This window comes from Lactuca serriola, chromosome 5 (genome assembly GCF_051521515.1).
Source record: "Lactuca serriola cultivar US96UC23 chromosome 5, Lser_US96UC23_V15, whole genome shotgun sequence".
NCBI lineage: Eukaryota > Viridiplantae > Streptophyta > Magnoliopsida > Asterales > Asteraceae > Lactuca > Lactuca serriola.
Genome location: NC_136412.1, coordinates 334,854,345 through 334,862,531, shown reverse-complemented (window position 1 = coordinate 334,862,531; position 8,187 = coordinate 334,854,345).

The following is an 8,187-nucleotide window of genomic DNA, read 5'->3' as shown; positions in this document are numbered from 1 at the left end:
AGCGATCAAACGTCTATGTAACAGACTCATCGGGATTTTGCTTGAACTCTCCAAACTCAGACAAGACCAAGGTCTGAATTGAGTGCTCCAAATCTTCATCTGTCGAATACAGCTCTCGCAGCCGATCCCATATTTCTTTAGCAGTACTACAGGAACTCACCAACCTAAACGTGTCAGACTGAAGAGCGAATCGGATCAGTCTCAATGCTTTGATGTTGCACTGAAGCTTCTCCTTTTCGTCTTGAGCAACGTCTTGCACATCTTTTAACAGATCATTATACTCTTTCTGAGTTTTAATGATTCTGGATGTTCCTGAGTGAGCAAATGGTCCAGACACAATAGCTTCCCATATAAGATACCCATTATCTTTAGATCCGATAACATAGTCTTCAAAATGATGCGCCCAAACTTCGTAATCTTGGGTGTAAAGAATAGGAATCTTTGTTGTTGATCCAATGCTGTTTGAGATGTTGATAGGATTAGTTTGAGAATCGTCCATGCTTGATCGTTTAACCTGTTTGAAAGACCAGACTTGTAATATGTAATATTAGGCCAAAACGAATAAATAATGAGATACGTCAATTATGGAGTGACGGCTCAATAAATATCAGTTAATGCGGAATAAACCCTAATCACTTCTTTCACATAAGAGATGTGTATGAATTACACAGCCTCCTGCTCTGATACCAATTGATGAGTTTATAAAACTCTTTGATCGATTAGATCTTTATAACAGGCAAATCAAGAAAGTAAAAACAGTGAGATAAAAACACAAGAATGGATCTGAATGAGTCGAATGATTCAATTAACTCAATCCTCAGCAGAGCTCGATGAAGAACTTCCAATGTAGAGGATTCTAGGGTTACAAAAGATAAGAACGATAAACTCTATGAAAATCTCTATCAAATCTTACGTTAAAGAATGCATGCAAGCATCTATAAATAATAAACCCTACAAAGAACTCACGGATGGACATGCCCATACCGGAGACAAAACTGAACTAGCTAACGAGCCCAAAGACGCAACACTAACTGGACCTAACAAAAACAACACCCAATTAACAATTGGGTTCTAATCCACAACTATAAGTTCATACCTCAGGTAAAAAGACCATTTTACCTCCAACCTAGCTTTGTCCAAACTATGTTCCAAACTATTAGGGCTGGAATTGGTACGGTACCAATTTGTTTTTCCTTGAACCGTGTATCGTACCAATTACAATTGGTATATAAAATTTGTTACCGGTACTGTACCAAGTATAATTGGTACCAATATATTTGGCTACCAACAAGTTTGGTTGATACAAATTGGTAATGGTATATACCGATTTCTTTTAATAGTCTATTGTAAGATTTTAAAATAAGCAAATATATTGGGTAACTTAGATGTTTAATACAGAAATTAGTTATGCAGTTCTTTTAATTTACAAAAGAATTCTATTGAAAGTAACGCTAAAGTAATGTTTTCAATTTTTAATTAAACACAATTAAAAATTGAATTTTACGATTTCGTTTATATATATATATATATATATATATATATATATATATATATATATATATACACACACACACACACACACACACATACTAGATGAATGCCTGCGTGTTACGCAGAAACACCTATATACTTGAAATCCTTACAAATATATGATTTTTTTTAAATATAACAATAAAGTTGTTAAATTTGATAAAATAATTGATATAATATATTGAATATTTTGAATTATATGATAATATATATATATATATATATATATATATATATATATATATATATATATATATATATATATATATATATATAGACACACACACACACATCTATTATAATTACATAATCTCAACCATTTAAATGACTCCTACCCGCTAGTTAGTCATGAATAAAATTAAATATAATATATGGTTTAATGTTATTTATAGTTGTTGTTATTGTTAATTAATTTTTTAAAATTTATTTACTTAACGTTTTAATTTCTATCATTATAAATATTTAAAACATCAAACATTGTTTTTTTATTTTAAAAGTAACAATATAATCATTTATATAGAGTTATTTTTAACTATTGTTATTATAAGTTATTTTAAGTTACTTATTTGAAAACTTTTAACAATTATAAAAATATGTTTAGGAAATATTTTAGTTAAATTAAGATTATAATTTAGTTTTTGCATTCAGCACTACAATTTATCACTTTTAACTATTCAAAAAATATTCATTGAGTTTTTTAAATAGAACTGAAATTTATATTTAAGTTAACACTGTAATGTTATATTTAAATTAACAAATTAAGTATCTTGTCAAAACTGTTCAAAAGTTGTAGCTTTAAACTGATAATGGTTTACATACAACAACATATTAAATCTAATAAATTAAGTATAATATGTTAAAAGTTAAATATATAACTTTATAAGTAGAAGTAATGATATTATTTTAATACATAAATTTAGTTTATTTATAATTACACTTTAAGTTTGATATTTATTTAACTTTATTAACCAACTTATAATCATTATTAGAAAAACACTATAATTTATCACTTTTAACTATTTATAAAATATTCTTTGGGTTGTTTAAGTTAAACTAAAATTTATATTTAACTGATCCTGTAATATTATATTTAAATTTATAATATATGTATTTTATACAAATTGTTGAAAATTTGTAGCTTTAAAATGATAATGGTTTACATCCAACAATATATTAAAACTAATAAATTAATTATAATATGTTAAAAGTTAAAAAACATAACTTTATAAGTAGAAGTAAAGATATTCTTTTAATATTAAAATTTAGTTTATATACGATTACACTTTAGGTTTGATATTTATTTAATCTTATTAACCAACATATAATCATTATTAGAAAGAAATTGAAAAGTAATGGGAGTTTCAAATGAATGTGGTGAAAGGAAAAATACATGGGAGTTTCAAATGAGTGTAGTGAAAGGAAAAATGTTTCCTTTATAAGTATATATATATATATATATATATATATATATATATATATATATATATATATATATATATATATATAAAATATGAATTGGTTGGTACGATATTACCATGGTATTCAAACTTTTGTACCATTACCGTACCAAAATTGTTTAATTAGTACGGTACTACCAACCAAACATATTGGCTACCAAATATATTGGCTACCAACTTTTTTGGTTTGGTTGGTAGCATGTTGTTTGGTTTTCCATGGTATAATTTTGACAACCCTACAAACTATAAGTTGAAAAGCCCAAAAGCCAAATTAATCAACCAATGGCCCAATTTTCCAAATTGGGCCCAAACCTCTACATGGCCTTACCTTAAGGTCCAACCATCTTTCTAGTCCAAAACACTTGGCATTCCGATGACCTATAACCATTCAAAGCCCAGAATGGCCCACTCATTGCCCAATTTTCCAATTTGGGCCCAAAACTTTCCAATGGACCTTATCCTAAAGCCTAATAATTTCCGTGGTCCAAAAACCTGCTTTCCAGATGTCCACGAAGGCCCACATCAACTTAGTCCAAAAGATGGCCCAACCTGAGGCCCATATTTCCAAAGTCCAATCTGACTGAGTACGCAAGGCGTACTCAGCAGTACGTTGCGCGTACTCGCTTAATGGCTTGTACGCCCAACGCACTCCATTCTTAATCCCTCTTTTGCCATTAAGCACTTATTGATTAGCCCATAAGTCCAAAACACAAACCCGAGTCCCAAATAACATCTAGACCCGTAAAGTCACTGACTTGGTGACTTTACATGCCCTAAAAGAACCCAAACTCCAAATATAACACTCTACTACCAAGGAAATGGTTCTAACTCTTGCATTGATGGATTAAAACTCTAAAGGTGCCAACTTTATGGACCTTAGACCTCAGAAACACTAAGAGGGGCAACTCAAAGCTCCTTGAATGAAATCAAGATCACTAGATCTCATACTTGGGACCACAATGAACCGAAAGTCATAAATGGTATATCTAAGACATCAATGATCAAGTTCAAAGCTTTATTACTTCAAAAAGCTGGAAGTGAGACACATAAGCCAGATCCATAAGCTCTTCCTTGATTCCCATCCTTGCACCAAGCTCCATCTTCATAGAAATGGACCAAAACACAAAAAATGGACACCATAAGCTCAATATACCACCAGGAAGACTTAAGGACGAATTCTAGGGTTTTAGAGGGTGGAGGATGACTTAGAATGAAGAAAGAGGCTTAACCTTATGCTTATATAGGGTACAACCCTCATACGCCCAAGGAACCATCTGATACGCACCGCGTACGAGGCCTCGCACCCCGACCCAACCTCGCACAAACGCCTCACGTTCCTCCCAACTATGCCTCGCGTAGTTTCTTCTCCTCGTTACGCCCTGCGTACCACCTTGGTATGCCATGCGTACTAAGGTTTTTCCCAAACCCTAATTCTTACGAAGGCCACAACTCTCGATACAACTCCGATTCCAACAATCTATATAGCCCTAAAAAGGCATCGGGACGCTCTACACTATTATCAACTCATACCGGACATAAGATATTCCGGATGGATATCAGCTTTGCATAAAAGCCCTAACTGACAAACTACTAAAATGACCTTTGATTCCAGACACAAACCGAATACTGAAAACATCTGAATTATAGTATCCAACTCCAACTGGGTCCAAAACTCAATTCCTCAAGGATCCAAAGCCTGCTAATACCCAATCCTTTGATCACCAACTCAAAATGGAAACAATGCGAAACTAGATGTTACAAAAATGGTTTATCATTGGACTTATATATATATATATATATATATATATATATATATATATATATACACACACACACACACAAAGAGTGATGGGTGCAAATAAGACCAATTATGTAATTAGGAGCATGAAAATAAATCATAGCCACATATATTAGTTAATCTTAATATGGAAAATAAAATGGAATAATTATAATTGTAACATCCCAAAAATCAAGGTAAAATTTTTCATTTTTGAAACCAATCCAAAACCATAAGTGTTTACAAAAAATAGTTCCCAAAAGTCATAAACTTGAATGAGTGTATCCCAAAATCATAATCTCATAAAAATTAATGATGATGTGTGTGATCAAGCCTTCACCTTGCCCTTATCTTCCTAAGTACCTGAAACCATAACAATCAAATTGTATGTCAAAGCTTGGTGAGTTCCTCCAAAATACCCCACAAAACAGAACGTATACAATCATGCATGTTGGGCCCAGTTAGTCATTAAACTGGAATATCATCGGGTCCACAACCATCGGGCTGGATTACCCCTAGCCCAATCAGTCATCAGATTGGAATGCCTCGACCCAATCAATTATCAGACTAGAATGCCAATATGCAATGGGTCCATTCAATCATCTGACCGGAATACCCTGGCTCAATCAATCATTAGACTGGAATACCCCAGTTTGCTGGCTTACACACTTAGCAATAAAGACTCAACCTAAAACCACACTATGTCCACATATGCAACATATACATAAACATATAACCAGCAAGTACAAATAATCATACATAGCTACCAATCTAGGAAATCGCTACCACATAGAAACATCATATACACAAGGATATATAACACAATCTAGTAGCCTAACATTGGTGCCTTCGACCCATGAGTACAATGAGGAGAACTCACCTCATAGTGTCAAAAATAGTTGCACATACCACTGCTCCAGACATTATCTCTACTGATCACCTATACAATTAATAGGCACCTAAATTTCAAACTACTATTCAAATTACCAAAAATTCCCTTAGGTTAAACTTGGTCAAATGTCAAAGTCAAAAAGTCAAAGGGTCAACAAAAACTGAGTACGTCCAACGTACTCAATCACTACGCTTAGCATAGTAGATCCTTGGCCAGATTACGGGGCCTTTGCCCAGTATGCTCAGCGTACCACCAGGTACACCCAACGTACTTAACATGATTAAACTTTTCTTCATTAAGTGCTTATTCCATTAAGACGTTACTTCCAACGTTCAGATCTAGTCCCAAATATCAATCTAAGTCATTTCAAACTTTATGACTTTTAATGGCTAGGAGGCGTCCAAACACTAAAACCCTAACTTAATACACAAAACAAAGCATCATAACTCTTGCATGGAGGGAAGAAAGGGACCAAGATCACATTTTTATGACTAAAAGCACCCAAAAACGTTTGAAAGGACAATTCATTTGGATTAGAGTAAGTCAAACTCACGAAAACCAAGATTATGGGACCAAAATGCATAAAATTTAAGAACTTAATAAGATCTAAGGAACTATTCATCAAGTTTCTAACTTTGTACCTTTTGGTATTGAGAAAAGCAATGTAGGCTCTAGATCCGCAAGCTTGAACAATCAACAAGCTTGGACTTCTCTTTCTTTCAATATTGACCCAAAACACATTAAAAGGCTCGAGATTTTCTTTAGGGGGCTAGGGTTTCGAGTTGGAGGCTCAAGAGGGTGGTGGCTGATGTTAGAAAGGACCCCAAGGGGTTAAAGTCCTTAAATATGGCTCAAAATGACGAAATTATGGTTTTTACACAGCGACGGTACACTTAGCGTACCATAAGTTACTCTTAGCATAACACCCTAAAACCGTGTCCCCTTCAACCTAGTACACCCACCGTACTACCTAGTGTACGCCCAACATACTATCAGACACAATTTTCCAACTTTACTTCAAATAAAAATAACTTCTTCGTTTCAACTTCGTTTTCGATGATCCTTATATCCACAAAAAGGTATCGACGCGCTCTGCACTTCTACCTTGATACTTATGACTAAAAAATCTCGAACTAAAATCCTTAATTATGCAAGAAACCTGAAACATAACCTTTCCCATTTAACCCTCAGCTTCCATCGAACAAACCAAGGCTTAAATCACTTATCCAACATTATACACCTCCAATAGAGACTAAACTCCATTCCATTGAAGCCCACGACCTCCATTTGATCCATTTATTGTCCAGAATCCTGAAATAAGAACTTCTCGGAACTAGAAGTTACAACTCCCCCCACTTAAAATTGGATTTTGTCCTCGAAATTCGTATTGGTTAAGGTATCTGAAGCAACATCAACTTTTTCCGTAAGCTCTCTCTAACCATCTCGACACCAAGGCATATGATAAAGAAACTCGAGAGAACACTCGGGAACCTACAATCGTCAACCAACAACCCAATAATTTGAAAATGCTCAACTACAAAATTTTCCTTCTCTCCCTAACTTCATGACCTACTTCTAGAGAAAAACACTCTAACTAGGAACTCTCAGAACTACAACTACAAAACAAATCTGATAATATACTCCCCGATACGGGAAACCATCAGTCAAAACTTTAAAAACCATACCTTAGGGCTGATGATCATCCAACACAAAGAATATTCATAACATCCTGCTCATAAATATCCCAAAATTCCACATTTCGAAAACCATGCCCAAAAACCTTGTATACACACTTGACTTACCGACAAGTTATCATCGACCCGTTACTCCCACGAGTATAATGATGGTCAATATAAGAATTCTCACATTGTGTCCAATTCCCTTATCAGATCAGGTGTATCCCCACCTGACAAAACACCCAATACATTTGTGATGAAGTTCATAACTCGAGATTTAAGAATTGATACCCAACATTTGGTAACCCAACCCCGAAAAAAACCACCTTCTAGAAAACGGGGTCCACAATTGAAAACATTCATCAAGCGACTTCCAGTGAACCGCTAATACATCCACCAAGACAAACTTCTATTATCCTTAAGATCTAAACCAACTTGTCATGGAGTCTTCTGACTCCCAACAATGCACTCACACCCAAATATGCCAATAAGACTAAAAATCTTGAGACCTAAGTGTTAGATTAGGTGTCTGTAACGCCCGCATTTCTAGGCTAGGCATTTTCGTTGATGTAATAGTCTAGGTTAACCCTTGTAACTCTTTCTGAAGTATTAATGGTGAGATATTTGAGTATTATGTGAATTATGTGTATTTGTGTGCTTATTACTTAATTATAAAGATATAATTAATAAAGGATAAAAATAAGCGTCAAAATTAAAGTGTGAGATAAGCCCGATATCTTTACATAAACTTTTATTGGTCGAAACAAGGATTCTGTAGATATAAGGAATGCTGAAATCCGAGTTATAACGTAGAAGTTATGACCTGTCGAAGTTTCGCGACAGAACCGACACGAT